This window comes from Petaurus breviceps, unplaced genomic scaffold (genome assembly GCF_028583685.1).
Source record: "Petaurus breviceps papuanus isolate PSGF00001 unplaced genomic scaffold, PetGlider_PUasm1.0 108, whole genome shotgun sequence".
NCBI lineage: Eukaryota > Metazoa > Chordata > Mammalia > Diprotodontia > Petauridae > Petaurus > Petaurus breviceps.
The window spans coordinates 878,109-899,261 of record NW_027185593.1 but is presented as its reverse complement, the minus strand read 5'-3'; the positions used below and the strand labels follow the sequence as shown (position 1 = coordinate 899,261).

The 21,153-nt window shown below is 40.4% G+C and overlaps 1 pseudogene; it reads left to right on the top strand.

The window, feature by feature from the left end:
• The first annotated feature begins 16,387 nt into the window (after window positions 1–16,387).
• LOC138154144 (ribose-phosphate pyrophosphokinase 2 pseudogene) lies at window positions 16,388–17,254 on the top strand (annotated as a pseudogene).
• The last annotated feature ends 3,899 nt before the right edge of the window (window positions 17,255–21,153 follow it).

The following is a 21,153-nucleotide window of genomic DNA, read 5'->3' as shown; positions in this document are numbered from 1 at the left end:
GTCTGTTTGTCTGAGGCAACACCCATTCAGGGATTTAAGGCTAGGTAACAATTGAGGTAAAAAAAATGGCCTAGGCCACACTCATCTTTAGTTCCCTGTACCTTCTCAGTAAGGTAGCAGCAGGAGTACCCAAAGTCCATAGGTAGGTGACCTTCAGGTGCCTCTAAACAAAGGTCCACACCGTGTAATCTCGATTGATTGGGAACTAACTCATCAGTCTGGCCAGAAATTCCCTTAATCAAACTCCCTTAAAAAGCTATTGAACTGAATTCATTAAGGGTTGGTTGTTGCAGTTGATTCTCAGAAAAGACCAAAATGACATCACTGTGTTAGAATCAAGTTACAGTGTGTCCAACTGTGGCTGATCAGACCAATATGACCTTGGAAGGCTTCACCACAAATCTGGCACAAATAGTACATTTGAACATTTGGAGTGGATTCTCTGAATTTGCATATCTCATTGAGGTTAGTCAGGTGTTCACTTCCCAACTCTCCATTTCCTCAGGATTTTACCTCCCTATTAACTATTTTAATTCTAACTTTATCATTCTCCTTTGAAAATAAATACTTCAAAATTTCAAAATTGTGTGTGTGTATGTGTGTAAGGGGGGAAAAGGACCTGTGCAGAGCAGCAAAAATAGAGGGAAAGACAAAGATCCTAGCTTTGGGGATAAGAACTCACTATTTGATAAAACTGCTGGGAAAACTGGAATATAGTATGGCAGAAACTGGGCATAGACCATTATCTAACACAAATACCAAAATCATGTCTAAATGATCTAGGTATAAAGGCTGATATTGTAAGCAATCTGGGAAAGCAAGGAATAATTTACCTGTCAGATTTGTGGAGAGGGGAAGACTTTATGACCAAACAAGAATTAGAAAGCATTATAAAATGCAAAATGGATAATTTTGATTACATTAAATTGAAAAGCTTCTGTACAAACAATGCCAATGTAACCAGGATTAGGAGGGAAGTGGAAAATTGGGAAAGAATTTTTACAACCTATGTCTCTGATAAAGGACTCATTTCTAAAATATACAGAGAATTGAGAAAAATCTATAAGAATACAAGTCATTCCCCAATTGATAAATGGTCAAAGGATATGAACAGGCAGTTTTCAGAGGAAGAAATTAAAGATAGCTATAAGCATATGAAAAAATGCTCTAAATCACTATTGATTAGAGAAATGCAAATCAAAACAACTCTGAGGTACCACATCTCACCAGTCAGATTGGCTAAGATGACAAAACAGGAAAATGACAAATGCTGGAGAGGATGTGGACAAATTGGAACATTAATCCATTGCTGGTGGAGTTGTGAAATTATCCAACCATTCTGGAGAGCAATCTGGAATTATGCCCAAAGGGCTATAAATAATTTCATACCTTTTGACCCAGCAATACCACTTCTAGGGTTGTATCCCAAAGAGATCATAGAAGTGGGAGGAAGATTCATATGTACAAAAATATTTATAGCAGCTCTTTTTGTGGTGGCAAAGAATTGGAAATTAAGGGGGTGCCCATCAGTTGAGGAATGGCTGAACAAGTTGTGGTATATGCGTGTAATGGAATACTATTGTGCTATAAGAAACGAGGAGCAGATGGACTTCATATTTACCTGGAGAGGCTTATATGAACTGATGCTGAGTAAGAAGAGTAGAAATTTGTACACAACTACAGACACAACATATGTGTGACATCCAGCTTTGATAGACTGAACTCTTCTCAGCAATCCAGGGTTGTAAGTCAACCCCAAAAGACTCATGATGAAGAGAGATGTCTACATCCAGAGAAAGAACTGAGTTTGAACCCAGATTGAAGCAAACTACCTGCTCTTTTTCTTTTTCTTGCTTGGTTTTGTTTCCTCTTTCCCATTGTTCATTCCATCTTTTACAATCCTTCTTTATCACCTGAGTAATGTCTAATATGAAAGTATTTGCAGATATTATACTTGATTATATGCCGCCATGGGGGGGAGGGAGAGAAAATGTGAAACTAAAGGAATTGTGGAAATGAATCTTGTAAAGTAAAAGTAAACAAATTATAAAGAAGTGGTGTAAAAGAAAAAAATAATAAAAAAGGAAAGATAACCATTTCTGCTTCAACTCCCCCCAGTCCTACTAAACCTCCTCTAGGGCTATTGAAGTTTTGAGGAAATTTTCCCAGCTCAAAGGGGTGTAATAGGAGTTGAAAAGAATTTATTCACCCCTGTCTATATATTGACAACCTTCCACCAAAGTGGTGGGGGGAAAAAAAGCTAGCATCATGCTCTGAATGGTCTTGTGTGTGTCTGTGTCTGTGTCTGTGTCTGTGTGTCTGTGTGCGGTATGTGCTGTAACTGTGGGTATGACTGACAAAATCATTGAAAATAGGTTGATTAGCACTAGGCATGTTGACTAGAAAGCCTCACCAAAAGGAAGAAAAAGTGTGGGCAATAGACAATAACTCCTGCAGATGACAACCACAATTCATCAGAGGAGCAGAAAAGGGATAAATAACTTTCATACGTGGACAGAAGCAGCAATTGCAGAGTCAGGATAGGGATCAGCAGTGAGGCACCAGCTAGTTGCTGGAAGACTTAGCAGTGAGATATATGCCAGCTAAGATGTATGAGTAGGAGATATATGCCAGCTAGGAGTATGAGTTATCCAGGAAGTTTCTGTCAGTCAGTCAACAAGCATTAATTAATATAGCATATTACTATATGCTAGCATTGTGCTGAATTCTGGGAATACAGATACAAGTAAAAATAAGACATTCCTTGGCCTTAAGGAACTTATATTCTATTGGAAAGGACAACACATAAAAGGAAACTGGGGGGAAGGGTAGGGGCAGGGAGAAAGTACCAGGTACATGATGGGGAAGTCCTGGGTGACCACCTTAAATGGAGGTCCCAGGAGGAGCTGAACCATCAGAAAGAGGAACCCAGAGATAGAAGGTATACTTACTCTATTGAAGTGACATTCCAGGATGAAGAAGTTTCTGGGAAATAATGGATAAGTCCAGAGGAATATAGTCTGGTGGGAAATTAAGAGTCGTGGGAAGATCCTACCCCTTTGTAAATAAGGGAATTTCACACCCCCCCCCTTATTATTTACTTTGCTCTTCTGTCCTAGTTAGAAGTTTTGCAATTTGTCAATTATTTATTATTTATTATCCTGGTCTGTGAAGTAGAAAGTGCTCTAGATAGGGGTTCAAGCCATATTTACCAAATACCCTACACTGACCTTGGGATAGAGAGAGCTTCCAAAGTCATGTGAGATAAATTCTGTATTAAATTTGATCAACAAGGCTACCCTCTCCATTAATGAAGATTGCCACCCTTCTAAAACTCAAGTCAATAGTTTTTGAGAGTTCCTGTGGTCAAAAAGTCACTCTGCAATCAGCCTCACAATTCCAGGCTTAGTTAGGCTGGTTTTTGGACAACAGGCCATCACTGAGCCTACATTAGAAGTTTTTCCAAGAATTTTTACAACCAATGTCTCTGATAAAGGCCTCATTTCTAAAACATACAGAAAACTGAGTCAAATTCACAAGAATACTAGTCATTCCCCAATTGATAAATGGTCAAAGGATATGAATAGGCAGTTTTCAGAGGAAGAAATTCAAGATATCTATAAGCATATGAAAAATGCTGTAAGTCACTATTGATCAGAGAAATTCAAATCAAAACAACTCTTAGATACCACATCTCACCTATCAGATTGGCTAACATGACAAAACATGAAAATGATAAATGCTGGAGAAGATGTGGGAAAATTGGAATACTAATGCATTGTTGGTAGAGTTGTGAACTGATTCAACCATTCTGGAGAACATTTTGGAACTATGCCCAAAGATCTATAAAAATATGCATGCCCTTTGACCCAGCAATGGGCTGTATCCCAAAGACATCATACAAGTGGGAAAAGGACTCCTATGTACAAAAATATTTATAGCAGCTTTTTTGTGGTGGCAAAGAATTGGAAATCAAGGGGATGCCCATAAATTGGGGAATGGCTAACCATGGTATTTGAATGTAATGGAATACTATTGTGCTGTAAGAAATGAGGAGCAGATGGGACTCCATGATAACCTGGAAAGATTTATGCGAAGTGAGGGGAGCAGAACCAAGAGAACATTGTACACAATTACAGACACATTGTATCTGTGATGACTAACTTTGACAGACTGGGCTCCTCTCAGCGATGCAAGGTTGTAAGACAACTCCAAAGGACTCACAATTGAAAAGGCTATCCACATCCAGAGAAAGAATTACAGAGTCTGAATGTGGATTGAAGCAAACTGCTTACTCTCTCTTTCATTTTGTTTTGTTTTGTTTCTTTCTCATTTTTCATTCCATTGGTTATAACTCTTCTTTACAACTTGACTAATGTTTAATGTGAAGGTAAATTGTGAAGATTGCATGCCGTCATAGGGGGTGGGAGAAAATTTGGAACTCAAAAACTTGTGGAACTGAATGTTGTAAACTAATAGTAAATAAATTTTTTTTAATAAAAAAAAAAAAGAAGTCCAGCTTGTCCAGCCTTCCAGAGTTTGTGATTCACTAGCTTACCCACTGAGCTAAGACCCAGATTCACTTCCATGCCAAGACAAAATATTGAAGTAGAGCTTTAGTGGAAGTTGAAATAGAATACAGAATTAAATTAGGGATTGAGTAGTTCTTCCTTGCTTAGGAGAGAGGAAGGCTTATCATTCTCCCATCAACACTGAGTAGCCTTTCTATCCTTTCTTTGGATTTCCTCATGTCTAGGACACAACCAGAAAGACTCCTTTGTTGTCTTTACCTTCCACCAACAGACTTGGCACATTCTTTGTTTTTGTTTTTGTTATGTTTTGGGTTTTTTGCTTTTTGGAGGGCAATTGGGGTTAAGTGACTTGCCCAAAGTCACACGGCTGGTAAATGTGTCAGGTGTCTGAGGCCGCATTTGAACTCAGGTCCTCCTGACTCCAGGGCTGGTGCTGTATTCACTGTGCCACCTAGCCTCCCCCAACTTGGCACATTCTTAGCTTTGGTGCCCCTAACACTTCCTAAAGGCCTAGGTACTTTATAATCTTCATATATTGCTTTTTTTTGTCATATTAGTCAATCTTACAGGTATAAGGTGGCACCTCAAAGTTATTTTGATTTGCATTTCTCTAATCAATACTTATTTGGAGCATTCTTTCATATGACTATAGATATCTTTAATTTCTTTTTTTTTTGCCATTTGGAGGGCAATTGGGGTTAAGTAACTTGCCCAAGGTTACACGGCTAGTTTTTTTTGTGTGTGTGGGTGTTAAGTGTCTGGGGCCGGAACCAAACTCGGGTCCTCCTGACTCCGGGGCTAGCACTTTACTCACTGCGCCACCTAGCCATGCCACCCTGATATATTTAATTTCTTCATCTGAAAATTGCCTGTTCATATCCTTTGACCATGGGAATGACTTCTATTTTTATAAATTTGACTCCGTTCTCTATATATTTTAGAAATGAAGCCTTTATACACTGGCTGCAAAAATTATTTCCCAGTTTCCTGTTGACCTTCCAATCTTGGTTCCATTGGCTTCCATCTTCATAGAAATATCAGGTATCTACCTCTTTAATATCTACATGGGTCAAAGAGTTCCCTGGGCATACACATGGATCTCTTTAAACCATGTCCTCTTTTCTTCTTCATCATCTTAGCAACAGAAAGTTGCAGTAGAAGATACCCCTAATGTGTTGGATGGATTTAAAAAGAGCTCCACAGGGAAAACACAGGGCTAAATCTAATAAGCTAAAACCTAATGAGGTTAAATGTAAGTCTTATATTTTGGTAAAAAAAAATCAACTTTACAAATATGAGATAGGAAAAGTAGGGAATTATTAGATAACACTTTGTCTGAAAAAGATCAGGGAATTTTAGTGAAATTTGCTGTCTGATCCCCATTAGAATATAAGCTCCTTGAGGGCAGGTGCTTTCTGCTAGTATTTGTATTCTCAGCACTTAGCACAGTGCCTAGCACTAAGTATTCAATAAATGCTTACTTATTCAACTTGACTTATTAAAGTTCAGAATGAGGGCCAAGTGGGTGGGAGACAATAACATTGCCTCTTTCACTAGAATCAGATTCAATTGCAAAGAACACAAGAAAATATCTTGGAAATTTCTATTTTTAAATAGACTTTTATTGATATATTTTGTTTTTATATCACCTAGATGTCCCCCTATATCCTTCTCCTTGCTTCCCACCCAGAGTCATCGCTTCAAACAAAGTTGTTGTTGTTTTTAAAGAAAAAAGTGAAGGAGAAATTTCATCAAACAAACCACCCCTTGTCATTCCAGGCTTTATTCCATACCAGTGGGCCCCTCTCCCCACCTCTGCAGTGGAGTTGGAGGGGGTGTCTTCTAACATTGTTTTTTTGGGACCAAGTGTATTCTTAATGGAACCCCTGTCCCCAAGCCCATTGATATGGGCCGATATCCTTATTGGTAAAGATGGAGGCCCTGCCTTGTACAGGGGGCAGGGCAGAGTTGGTGAGGGGTAGAGGAGCTCCAGCCTTCACCAGTCCCCTTTGGGACTCATCAAGCTTCTTGTATTCTTTGACACTGATTGAGAATCCTTCATTTAAGGCTCTTCTGGTCTTCTGCTTTGAGAGGGAAGATGGGAGAGGCCAACCCCACTTCATACTGCTGAAGGAAAAGACTCTGGGCAGATATGAAAGAAGCTGAAAGCCTCAGTCATGTCCATATTCCCAGCTTATTACATTAGAGACTGCAAGGGCTTTAACCTCCTGGGTAAGATCTAGGAATCTCTCTCTTGGTTGAGCTGAATTAACTCTCTCCCAATTGGAGAGCTTTTTCATTCAGTATTATCTAGTATGAATTCTTCTATATATAGCTTCTCAGATTTCTGTGTTGCTATGATTTGGATAAATTGGTTTCTTTGCTATTCACTATATCTATTCATTGTAGAACTTGTATTTTGTGGAAAAGGAGTCAAGCCTTGGATATAGAGCTTGGAGATCTCTTTCTCCCCAGTTGTAATAATGATATAGCAATGAGAAATTAGAGTTAACCTAATAATATCCCCTAGATCAATGATATTTAAGGGTAGCAGATAGATATATAATCCTAGCCCGGTATCCTCTCTTTATATAAGAGCACAGTGGCATCTGGTTCCAACCTACAGCTTCCTCTCCTAGCAGAAACAAAAATCTCCCTTAGAGAAGGGTGGAAGGAAAAAAGACTAAATATGTCTTTTCTGCCACCCTGTGAACTACACAAGGACATCTCTCTACATGTGAAGGCTCTATATTTATAATTTTACAATATTCTTTTTCTTTTTTAATGGAGTTTTATTAATATCTTTTTTTATCAATTAGATTTCCTTGTGTCACTCTATACCACCTCTCAGAGAGCTGTCTCTGAGAAAAAGTTTTTAAAAATCAGCAAAAACCAATCAGTACAACCGAAAAATCTGAAGATATTGGCAATGTTCTACACCCTCCTCCACCTCTGCAAAAGAGTGAAAAGATATGTATTATCATATCTTTGAACCCAAGTTTATTCTTTATAATTTTGCAACACTAATTTTCAATTGTTTTGTGGCGGTTGTCCTTTTTACTTACAGCATTGTAGTCATTGGTTCTGCTTATTTCACTTTGCATCAGTTCCGGTAAGGCTTCCCAGGCTTCTCCATATTCAAAATAGTTATCATTTCTTACATCACTATTTGTTTAGCCCTTCCTCAATCAATGAGCTAACACAAAAACGTATTGCTATAAATATTTTCGTATAGATGGAGTTTTTCTTTTTGTCAATGATCTCCTTGGGGTATTTGCATAGCAGTAAAAGGGTAAGGGTATTTTAGCCATTTTATTTGCATAATTCCAAATTGCTTTTCAGATTGGTCATACTAATTCATAGTGCCACCAGCAATTGATTAGCATGACTATCTTTCTACACCCTCTCCAACAACTATTTCCATGTTTTATCATCTTTGTCAATTTTCTGGGTATGAGTTGAAACCTCAAGATTATATGATTTGCATTTCTCTTATTATTGGTTATTTGGAGCATTCTTTCATATGAATAATAGTTTACAATTCTCATTTTGAGACCTATTTATTCATAGCCTTTGACTATTTCTATATTGGAGAATCATATGTTTCTCTTTTTGTACAGTTTATATGTTTGTATAAATTTATTTTTAAATGAAGCAAAACTTGGTACTCTGGTAAAATGATAGATTTCCATTGCAAAAGGGCACATTTAATTAGTGTTAATTAAAAATAAAAATTCATTTAGTTGATGATATGTTATTTAGAAGAATAAACTTAATGTATCCATATATAGCTTTCATAACTAGCTTATGGATAAATAAGTTTTTCCATAATACAATGGAATAGATAAATAATTAATTTCAGTTTTCTTTTTACATATAATTTTATTTATTTATTTTTTAGTTTTCAACATTCACTTCTATAAGATTTTGAGTTTTAAATTTTCTCCCTCTCCCTCTGCTCTCCTCTCCCCCAAGACAGCATGCAATCTGATATAGGTTATACAGGAATCACACATTTCTGTCAGTTGCTTATATGTCTTGGATACCCAATCCTAATACGAGGTATTCAATACAAATATTTTTCCCCAGTCAACTGTTTCCCTTCCATCCTAAACACATTAACTTTATGAAGAAGCATTTCAATTTCATGTAATCAAAATTCTCTATTTTACCTTTGGATTTGCCTCTATTATTAAACTTGGGAATTTCTAACTCTAAATCAGATAATTGTCTGGAACAAAATATTATGATCTCAGCTCCAGATAGAGATTGAAGAAGAAAAGACTAAATTGGAGGGAGTGGGGTCACTCTGCCTGGATTTTGTCATCTGGGTATGGGCTGGATAAAGAGCTGTCAGCCTGCCCTTACTGGGGAGAGGCTTCTTGCCCTAGTAGATTGGAGATGAGGTAGCTGGTTGGTGATTTTGAAGAGATTAAACTCAGAAGCTTGCATCAGGTAGTAATGCCTAGTAGAAAACACCAGACCATGAGACTGATACCTAATGGAAAGCAGAGAAGCTCATAAGACAGTAAGATGTAGACATCAGCAGAGACAATGCCCAGCGGACAAACAGCAAGAAACATCACCTGGTGTCCAGGAACAGAACCAGTAGAGATCAGCACCTCGTGGGGACAGCCCCATAGAGAACAGTGCTGTGATGTCATCCAGAGATGACCCTAGAGAGTGGAAGCTCCCCATGAGTTGCCCTTCCATATGTGTTTCCTGGCACATATGTACTCCATATGTGTATCTCTCACGTGTCATCCCGATGCATACACACCCTTCCCACTGATGATATGCATATTTGTGGAAGAGTATGCTCTAGGTTGGGGAGGGGTGGGAATGTTCTATTGCTACTTTCCTTACTATGCAATTTCATTAAATGCCTTCGCTTTGAACTAGTTGTGTCCTCCATCTGTCTAGGGGGGGAAAAAGTAAATACATCAGTGGGATGCCTGTTAGCTGTTGATTAACTAGGAAGCCTCACAGTACCTTGACCCTGGGGCATCTATTTGGAGGTTCCTTCATGAGAAAGAAGGTCATGTCAGGAGCTAGATATAGGCCATTGAGCTTGACTTCAATTCCTATGAAAATTCTAGAATGTATTATGAAAGAAATGGTTGCTGAACATCTAGGAAACAAAATTGAGGAAATAAAAATATAAATAACCAGCATGGCTTGGTTGCCAAAATAAGCTTATTTCCTTTTTTAAGGTTACTAAACAGGTAGATCAGGAGATTCTATAGATTAATCAAGATATCAAAGCTATAGATTAATTTACCACGATTTTAGCAAAATATTTGACAAAATATCTCATGTGATTCTTCCGTAAAAGACAGAAAAATGAGGGCTACCCAATTGAACAATTAAATGGAGTTATAATTGCTTGAATGCCTGACCTCAAAGAATAGTCACTAATGGTTCTACATCAAAATGGATAAAGATCTCCAGTGGGAGCATCAAAGTGTTGTAGTGAATAGAGCACAAGCCCTGGAGTCAGGAAGACCTGAGTTCAAATCTGGCCTCAGACACTTGACACACTTACTAGCTGTGTGACTTTGGGCAAGTCACTTAACCCCAATTGCCCTCCAAAAAGAAAAAAAAAGATCTCCAGTGGAGGGTCTCAGAGATTTATGTTGGGCCCTATGCTGTCATACATGTTTAATAATGAGATAAAGGTAGAAATGACATAATTAGCAAATTTGCAAATAACGTAACACTGGAAGGGAGACCTAATGAAATAGAAAATAGAGTCAAGATCCAAAAAGATCTTAACAGGTTAGAGTATTGAGCTTGAATCTAATAAAGCAAAATGTAATAGGGAAAAATAATAGTCTTATACCTGGATTAATGAAATTGATCTAAGTACAATAGCAGGAAAAGAGGACTAGAGAGTAGTTTATCTGAAAAAATAACTGTGGGTTTTAGTGGATTGCAAACTCAATATGTTCATCATGTGACATGGCAGCCAAAAATGCTAAAACAGATTTTCATCCACAAGGGGCTCCATGATCTCATAGAGTTGGGTTCATCTTAGAGGGCCTGACTTGAAAAAGAAGAGTCAAGTTTCTCTCTCTGTCCCTCAATGACTCTGACTTTTCTCCACAATTATATTCCAGGGAAATCTCAATGACAAAACTTAGGTAAAGCTATATATAGGATCTTCCCAAAAGTGAGTAACAGGGTCCCTTCTAGAAAATATACAACATTAGTATCAGGTATAGGACAGCTATTTATTTACTTCTCTACAGAAAATGCTTAAAATTTAAAAGACTCAGAGAACAAATACAGGCAACACAAAATACTCCGTCCATTACACTCATTAAACTCACATCAGAAGATAAAGATAGCTTTGTGGGACAGCTGAACAGATGGAAGCTCATTTCCTCTGAGAAGGTTTCTGTCCATTGGCACAAATTTACCCCACAGATTTACTGCTGAGGTTGAAAATATTCATGTATGGAATCAGTGTCTACCAGGCCAGGCTACTCTCATACCTAAAGGACCCCCAGTGGATCCATCAGGGCATCCCAGTTTTCACAGGAGGTTATGGAGGGCAGGCCACAAAGACAGAAGGTATCATAAGCTCTTGAGAACTGGTGTCTATATTGGTCCTTTCAGCAACCTCTGTGCCAGTTACTGTGGGTGGGCTAAAATGGGAACCTCTGTAGTCACTTGAGTCACCCCTTACTTGACACCAAATAATTCTGGGTCACGAGGGGGGATTAAAGATATTTCCTGTCTAGTCATAGAGATAAAAGAAGCCAGAGTACTTCACTATCAATCAGTCAACATTTACTAAGTGCCTATTATGTGACAGGCTCTCTGCCAATACCAATTCCCTGTATTGTGGCCCATGAGAAAGGTGCATGGCATCTAAGACTTACAATATACCACAGAAAAAAGTGAAGAATTTGCCCGTCACTGCATCCAGCCTTGACACTATCATCATGGTGGAACAGATATTCCAGGCCCAGAGAGAGTAAAAGGCAGTTATCAACCTCACCAATACTTTTTTTCCCTATGTGGTTATCACAGAACTGGTTAAAAGCAGCTCATCTTTACCTTTATAATCTTTCCCCAGGATCACCTGAACTCTCCCTTATAATGTCACATTCTAGTGGGCAAAGACCTAAAGAGACCTCCCTTCCTGAGGGCACTGAAGGATGCCACCACATTGGTGACATGTTGTTGACTGAGCCAGATGAGGCCACAGTGACTGAGGCCTCTGAGGTGACCTTCCCTTTACACTTGATATATCTTATATGCAGAATTTTTACTTGTTTTCTCCATTAGAATATGGACTCCTTGGGCACAGTGACTATGTTTTTCCTCTTTTTCTTCCTTTTTTTGTATCCCCAGTGCTTAGCACAGTGCCTGGCACATCATGAGAGCTTAATAAATCCTTGTTGATGGACAGAGCAGTTTACTGATGGCTCTGCCCTCTTTGTGAAAGTCATATGCAACCGGACTTCAGCAGCCACAAATCTAATAACAAGAGATGCCCTGGGTAATCAGGGTCCTGGCAATGAGTTGAGCTATAATCCCCAGGGCTGCCCTGTAAAATAGCCTTAAGGGCTAAATCAGATAAGATCTTCATGCTTATTCCTGAGCAGTGGGGTAGTCTGGGGCCTGGAGAGAACAAGACTGGGGAATCCAAGGCCCTCCTCTTTGGTATCAGAACCAATGAAGGAATTTCGCTGGCACCGTCTATTGCACATAGTGTGTCAACACCCATCAGGGACATCATATACCCTCTGCTAAACCAAACAACCAATCAAAACCATGATAAAAAACAATGCAAGTTGGGTTGTGGGTCCATTGCCAATCTAGGCACAGGGGCTGTGATGCCACATTGGGCTGGGTCTGGAAAACCATTTGATTCCCCCTAACCAGGGATGAGGGAACTACTCCTGCCCAATTAGGCCTCTTGTACCAATAGGAGCTACCTAACCCTCAATTTATCCCCAACTGGCAAATTGATTCTCTCATCCCATCTCAGGGCATGAGGTGTGCCCCAACTAATCAGCAGATTCATCCCATGGTCCTAATTGCCAAGGTCAGGTGTCTTACCTCCAAGAATCTGTGTCTGTGATGAATCAAGGCCACCTTAAGCAGGGAGAAGACCCTCCTATCTAGTGTTTTCTTGTATCCAGCCTCCAGGAAGACTTACTAGATACAGATGGATTGCTGTGAGACTCAGTTCTGACTGACCCTAACCAGATCTTTTTTATTCCCTTCCTGAATGGGGTCATCTCCCTTCATCCTGATCTATGTCCCAATGAGCCCAGATGGTCCCAGAGGAGAAAGTGAGGCTGGTGACTTTGCACAGTCCCCCCTCACTTAAATCCAATTCATGTTCAAGTCATGGCATCATCTTCCCGAGTCATGGTCCTCTTCAAGAATGAAAGACAAACGATTCCTTCACTGATGTATAAAGTTTCCTCTCCCTCCCAAAGTGTTCAATATGTCCTGGGGAAAGAGCTCAGGTGCCCTCAATTGAAAAATCCCCTTTCCTCAGAGGTGGTCCAGACAGTTCCTTCCCAGAAAGGGCTTAGGGGACACAGGGTTATATTGTTGAGAAGTGCTTTGCTTTCTAACAGCATGGGTGAAGGGAAGCTATGGTGATAGAACTAGCATGAATGCAAGAAAGAAAGGGATCCCCTAGCCACTGGGTTGGTCCACAAGCAGAATTTCAGTGCTTATACTGTGTCAGGGACTGTGCTAAGCACAGGGGACACAACAAAAAGCAAAAATGTGCTTGCTGCCCTCCAAGAGCTCATGTTCTCACAGAGGAGACAATGGCAAGTAACTGTACGTACGAGATGTGGACAATGTAAGTGGCAGATAATTCTGGAGGGGATAGACTGGGTCGATCAGTCCCTGAAGAAAGTGAGATTTAAACCAAGTCCTAAATCAAGCCAGCGAAGCCATGAGGCAGCGATGAGAAGGGAAAGAGTTCATCTCCCCAGATATGGCGAACATCCAGCCCAGAAATGTGTGTCAGAAACAACCAAAACACTCCCAGGGGCTGCCTGAATCAGATCAAAATATAATTGGGAAATATTTATCAAAATTAGTACAAAGACAATAGGATATAGATGATGTTAATATGTGATTTTCTAAGTCAATATATAGTCCCCAGGTATGTTATGGAGGGTAGTGGCCCCATTTCTTAGAGTGTGTTGGAGTGAGCAGATAACAAGAACATTGAAAAGGTAGATAGGGGCCAGGTTGTGAAGGGATTTAAATGCAAAACACAGTATTCAATATCTTGTTCTGGAGCAAATGGGGAGCCTCTGGAGTATTCTGAGTAGGGGAGTGACATGGTCAGACCTAAGCATTTAGAAACATCACTTTGGCAGCTGAGTGGAAGTTGGCTCAGAGTTGGGAGAGGCTTGAGGCAAGCAGACCCACTCCCCCAAAAGATTATTGAAATAGTCCAGAGGTAAGATAATAAGGGTCTGAATCAGAGTGGCAGTGGTGACAGAGGACCAAATTGTAAAAATATAATGGACTCTCCACATGGAAGTGTGGAAGATATTGTGTTACAAGATGTTGTGATACAAGTGTGAAAGATACTGTCAAGGTAGAAACCAGAGTATGTCACAACAAATTAGAAATATGTGGTGAATGCAAGTGAGAAGCGGAAAATGGCACCAAGGTTGTAAGCATGGGTGACCTGAGGATGGGAGGTACCTCTGACAATAACTGGAAAGTCTAGAAAATGGAAAGAATTGGAAGGAAAGATAAATAGTTATATTTTGGACAAGTTGAGTTTGAGGTGCCTACAGGACGTCCAATTTAAGAAGTCCAAGAGAAAATTGGTGATGAGGAGCTGAAGGTCAGGAGAGAGGTTAAAACTGGGAATCATCTGCATAGAAATGATCATTGAACTCATGATAGCCGTATTGTTAATGTATTTTTGCTTAATGGGAAGATCTTTCCCATCCGTTAATAGGGCCATGTGACCTGCTTGAGTCATGTGGAAGCCTGAGTCACATGAGTCTGTGGTGGGAGGAGCTTGCCAAACAGGTGGAGCTGGAAGAGTGGAGCAGAGCCCAGAGGAAGTTGGTCAGAATAGAGCTGAGGGAGAGAGAGGAAGCAGGCAGTGAACTATGAGTGTTTGTTTGTGGGAAGGCCCTAGCAAGGGGAAGGCTTGGGGATGGTGATGCCCTCTGCATTGTTATTGTGTATAGATTTCTTTGAATATGAATATTTCTGGCATATTCATAGCCACCATAGGTGCTGTGAATATCACATTGGCACTACAGTAGCTTATGAGATCACCAATAAAAACAGTAAAGAGGGAAAAAAAAAAAGAAAAGAACCAAGAACAGAGCATCTGAGGGATTTCCACAATACTGCACATGATCCAGGAAAAGATCTAGCAAAGGAGACAAGAGGAAATGGTTAGGTGTGGAGGAGGAGAACCAGGAGAGAACAAAGACACTAAAACCTGGAGAGGAAAAAGTATGCAGGAGAGGAAGATCAACAGAGGTCAAGAAGGATGAGGATTGAGAAAATGCCATCAGATTTGGCAATGAAGAGATCATTGATGACTTTGGAGGTATTTAGCCAAGGAGGGAGAGATATAGAACTAGCTGACTTGGTAGCAATCCTGAGTTCTGGTATAGGGCAAGCCTGGGGATCAACACTAGCATTGGGAAACATTTGGGAAAGTGTTGGGAAAGAGGATAACGTATGCCCCTTAACTGTCTTACTTTGGATGACTCTGACCCATAATCAAGCCTGTACAAGAGGTATCATCGTCTGTCCTGCAGCCTGCATGTTCCTAGTACTGTTTCTATTTATCATTGCCACTTTACATCAGGAGATCCACTGTGAATAGTAAAGATTTGACATCGCTCACAATGTGGACCAGATCATTGAGATCTAAGACTCAGGCCCCTTCTAAGTGGAAGGTAATGCCTGGGCTTTCTGGTCTTCATATTCTTCCATATTTGGTCACTCTTTCAAAGGGCTCCCTCCCCCAAATTCTATTGCCTTTCACCCAAATCACCTTATATCCATCTTTACACTACCAATATATATCTACCAATATGGCTACATATTGTGCCCCCCAGCTAGACTATAAGCCATTTGAGGGCAGGGACTGTTTCTACTTTTATCTTTGTATCTCCTAGCACCCAATACAATGCCTAGAATATAATAGTCACTTAATAAATGCTTGTTAATAGACTGATTTTATAAAATATTCATTTAAGAATATATCCGAGGGCAGCTAGGTGGCAGAGCACCAGCCCTGGAGTCAGGAGGACCCGAGTTCAAATTCTGCCTCAGACACTTGACACACTAGCTGTGTGACCTTGGGCAAGTCACTTAACCCTAATCGTCCTGCCTTCCCCCCTCCAAAAAAGCAAAATAAAAAAATTTATAAAAAAAAGAATATATCCCTCCACCTTCCTCTATTCAGAAACTCCATCCCTTGTAGCAAAGATTTTTAAAAAAGAAAAAGCAGTTCATCAAAATGAACACATTGTGTCTTACAGTATATGCAACATTGCCTGGTTGTAATCCCCTATCTCTGCAATGAAAGGAAGGAGATGCAGTTTCTCAAGTCTTCTCTATGAAGCCAAGCTTGGTTATTATATAAGCAATGTTATATATTACGGGATTATGGAGTGTTCAAGAAGGACTAGCTCCTCTGGTGTCAATATTTGCCAAGCCCTTTTAAGAGCTGTTCATTCCCCCAACTGATAAATGGTCATTTTCAGAGGAAGAAATTAAAGCTATCTATAGTCATATGAAAAAATGTTCTGAATAGTCCGCCAATAGAAGAAACAGCAGCCGCTGTTGCCACCACTGTCGCCGCCCCCCACTGAGCACACTCCATGCCCAACATTGTGCTATTCAGTGGCAGCTCACACCAGGACCTGTCCCAGAAAGTGGGGGACAGGTTGGGGCTGGAGCTGGGCAAAGCAGTCAGCAAGAAATACAGTAACCAGGAGACCAGTGTAGAAATTGGTGAAAGGGTGAGAGGAGATGTTTACATTCTCCAGAGTGGCTGTGGGGAAATTAATGAGAACTTGAAGGAGCTTCTTATTATGATCAATGCTTGCAACATTGCATCATCATCATCCAGGGTAACTGCAGTGATCCCATGTTTTCCACATGCCTGACAAGATAAAGAAGACAGGAGTCGTGCTCCAATTTCTGCAAAACTTGTGGCTGTGTGCTTTCAGTGTCTGGGGCCAATCATGTCATTAGGATGGATCTCTGTGCTTCTCAGATACAGAGGTTTTTTGATATTCCAGTAGGTAACTTGTATGCAGAACCTGCAATCTTGCAATGGATTCGAGAAAATATTGCAGAATGGAGGAATTGCATCATCGTGTCACCAGATGCTGGTGGAGCTAAAAGAGTGACCTCAATTGCTGACAGACTAAATGTGGAACTTGCTTTGATCATTCACAAAGAAGGAAGTCAAATGAGGCAGACAGGATGGTTTTGGTCGGCAATGTGAAAGATCCTGTAGCCATCTTTGAGGATGACATGGCTGTTACATGTGGCACAATGTGCCAGGCTACAGATAAGTTACTTTCGATTGGAGCCACCAAAGTTTATGCTATTTTGAGGACAGGATGAAGCACTGCTCTAAAATCCAGGTTATTGAAATTTCAATGATATTGGCTAAAGCAATATGGAGAACGCACAATGGTGAATCTGTGTCTTACCTGTTCAGTCATGTTCCAATATGACTCCAGATCATGGCTTTCCTGTAGGCTATGTACAACCAGTCTGTTTTTGTTTAGTTATTGGGACCCAACAGTATGATAATTAATGTTTATTAAAGCTTCAGCTGTGTGTGCTTTAAGATTCCTGACTAAATAATTTGGCAGGAGATGCACTAATAACTGGGGAAATCAGGACAGGAGGTAGCACCTAATCTGAGCCTTAAATGGAAATTGGGATTCCAAGAGGCAAGAGTAAGGAGGTAAGGAGATTTCCAGGTATGAAGGATCATACAAAGGTACACAGATAGGAGAGGGAATATTGTATACAGTGAACAAGAGCAGATCAAGTTGACTGGAGTTTAAGAGGGGCAGGGGGATGGAATACAAAAATAGGAAAGTGGAAAGATGGCCTAGAGCCAGATTAGGAAAGGTGAAAAATGTCAAAGGGCTCAGTCTGTATTATATGCTAAAGGTGGTAGGAAACTCCTGAAGCCTCATGAACAGGAGAACATGTTTTAGGAAAAATCAATTAGGCAACTGTGTGGAGGACAGATTAGAGAAGGGGGAGAATAATGAGGCTACTTAGGAAACTATTGAAATAGTTTCTCAAGGAGAGAAGTAGTGACGACCTCAACTGAGGTGGTTATGGTGTGAGTGAAGAGGGGGAGACAAAATCATAGGCATTAAAACCCAACTTGGGCAGTTACAGGTGGTGCAGTGGATAGAGTGCCAGGGCTGAAGTCATGAAGATTCATCTTCTGAGTTCAAATCTGACCTCAGATACTTACTAGCTGTGTGACCCTGGGCAAGTCACTTAACCCTGTTTGCCTCAGTTTCCTTATCTTTAAAATGAGCTGGAGAAGGAAATGGCAAATCACTCCAGTACCTTTGCCAAGAAATCTGCAAATGGGATCACAAAGAGTTGGACAAAACTGAAAATGACTGGATGACAACAGCATAGTTCAGCTAGCATTTATTAAGCACCTACTGTGTACCAGGCACTGTGCTAAATACTAGAGATACAAAGAAAGGCCAAAAACAAACAGTCCCTTCTCTCAAGGAACTCAAAATCTACTGGAGATGGAATGGACAATCCTTGAGAGCTAATGGGGTATAGAAGTGAAGAATTGAAGATGATTGCTATGTAGTAAGTTTGAATGGCTGGGAAAATGATGGCATCTTTGGGGCAAAAAAAAATAGGTAATCTATGAAGAAGGATAGATTTAGGGGAAAAGAGAAGGATTTCTATTTTGGATCTGTTGAGTTTGGGGTGTCTGTGGGACATCCGGAGATTTCCAGAAGATATTTGGAGATGTGGGATTGGAACTCAGGGAAGAAATGAGGGCTAAATATGGAAATTTGGTAGTCATCTGCATAGAGATGATTGAAGAAGATGATGTTGATAATGAAGATGATGATGATGATGATGAAGATGGTGATGATGATGGTGATAATGGTAATGAACCAATGGAAGCTGATAAGATTACCAAGAAAGAAGATGTTGTTACAAAAGGCAGAGCTGGGGGATACTCAAGTTTATGAGGCTAGAGACAGATGACAATCCAGCAAAGGAATCTCAGGAATGGTGGTAAGATAGGCAGAAAACCAAACAAAATAGAGCAGTGCCACAAAAGCCAAAGAAGGAAAAGGGAATGGTCAGCACTATGAAAAGTTCCAGAGAAGTCAAGAAGAATGAAGACCGATTAAAAAATCTTCAGACTTAGCAATCAAGAGATCATTCACGACCTGAAGAAAGAGAAATTTCATTTGAACAGTGGAGTCTGAAACCGTGCTGTGAGAGTCTGAGAAATGAGTAGGTGAGGAAGGCAACAGATAGAGGCTGGTTTGATTGGGTTTTTCTTTAGGACTTTGACTATGAATGGGGAGTAAAGATACAGGATATTGACTTGAGGAGATGGCAGAGTCAGGTAAGGGTTTTTGTTTTGCTTTAAGATTGGGAGAGATCTTGCCCTGATTTTGAAACTAGGGAAGGAGCCTACTGAAGAAATAAGGAGAAAACAAAGACTAATAGCTTACACTTATATGGTACTTACTGTGTACCTGGTGGGGCAGCTAGGTGGTACAGTGGATAGAGTGGTGGGCTTGGAATGAGGAAGACTCATCTTCCTGAGTTCAAATCTGGCTTCAGACACTTACTAGCTGTGTGACCCTAGGCAAGTCACTTAACCCTGTTTGCCTTAGTTTCCTCATCTGTAAAATGAGGTGAAGAAGGAAATAGCAAACCAGTCCAGTATCTTTGCCAAGAAAACCCCAAATGGGGTCATGAAGAGTTGGAAACGACAGAAGGATGACCGAACAACAACAAAACAAAAAGTACGAGCCTAGTTGATATTAGGTAAGATAAATATGTTGGGCCCACCCAATGTGATTGTAAGACTTCCTCCAAAATTGCTCTGCAGCCTTTGGTAATAATTGGAAAGAGATGGGGGGAGGGGCACTTAGGATTGGGGTTTGGAAAGACACCAGGGGTAATAGGACAAGAAGGTTTGAAGGGAGAGTCTGAGAAAGGAGGGAAGTGAAATCAGAGTAGAAAAGATGAAGTGAGGAAGAGGCTAGGTGGCAATGTGAATAGAGCACAGGCCCTGGAGTCAGGAGAATCTGAGTTCAAATCCGGCCTCAGACACTTGACACTAGCCATGTGACCTTGGGCAAGTCACTTAACCCCAACTGCCCTGCCCTCTCCCCTCCAAAAGAAAAAAAAAGAAACGATGAAGTGAGCTGCAAGAAACCATCCCCAACCTGCCTTGAGTGTATCTTGTATAAATCTTATTTTGTACATAGTTGTTTCTGTGTTGTCTCCCCTATTATATCATGAGCTCCTCGAGAGCTTCACTGTTCATTCGTCTGGTCAGACTCTTCTTGACCACATTTGGGGTTTTCTTGGCAAAGATATAGTAGCAGTTTGCTATCCCTGACTCCAACTCATGAGGAAACTGATTCAAAAAAGGGGTAAGTGACTTGCCTAGGGTCACACAACTAGTAAGTGTCTGAGTCTGGATTAGATCTCAGGTCTTCCTGGCTCCAGGCCTGGCACTCTATCCACTGGGCCATGTAGCTGCTACTTGAGAGTAGAGACTGTTTTTTTTACCTTTCTGTGTATTCTCAGTACTTAGCACTGAGCATGCATATAGTAAGTATCCAATAAATGCTTGCTGATTGCCCACTTGCCTGCCCGCCAGTCACTTATGGTGAGAGTGAAGAATAGTTTTAGAAGGGGTGAAGCAGATGGGAAGGATAGGCAGTTGTGATCAAAGGAAGGAATTTGAGTACTCTGAATCATGGTCATAGGTAATGATGGGATTAAGAGTAGAACCATCTCAGTGTATAGCTGAGGTGGAGGGAAGGTACGGGTCATGGAAAGCTGGTGAAATGGGATGCCAAGGTGTTTGAGGGGACTTCGACATGTATATTAAAATCTCTATGTCTAAGTGCAAGGATTGGATGGAGAGGACTGTGAACCAAGTTCTGACCCCTCCGAGAAAGGAGAATGAATGACCCATGGGCAGGTGGAAGGTAAACAAGAGAAACTAAAGGGATAAATGCAAAAAGGGGCAAAATGCAAAAGGGTAGATATAAACTCCTAGGTATCACTGGGGCTGGGGAACCCATGCCTTGATTCTATAGCTGTGGATGGGTAAACTTAACTCAATAGAAACAAGTAAAGAGAGGGTGGGGTGGTATTATAAATTGAAAAGGTATACTCACTTGAGGAAATACAGAAATCAGAGAGGAGGAAGAATAACAGAAAGCATTTGGGAAAAGGTCAAAGGGAAGAGAAACAAAAGTGATTTTGCCAATGGAGTATACTATAGACCACCTGGACAGAAAGAGGAAATAGATGCATCTGCTAGAGTGCTCTCTCTCTCTCTCTCTCTCTCTCTCTCTCTCTCTCTCTCTCTCTC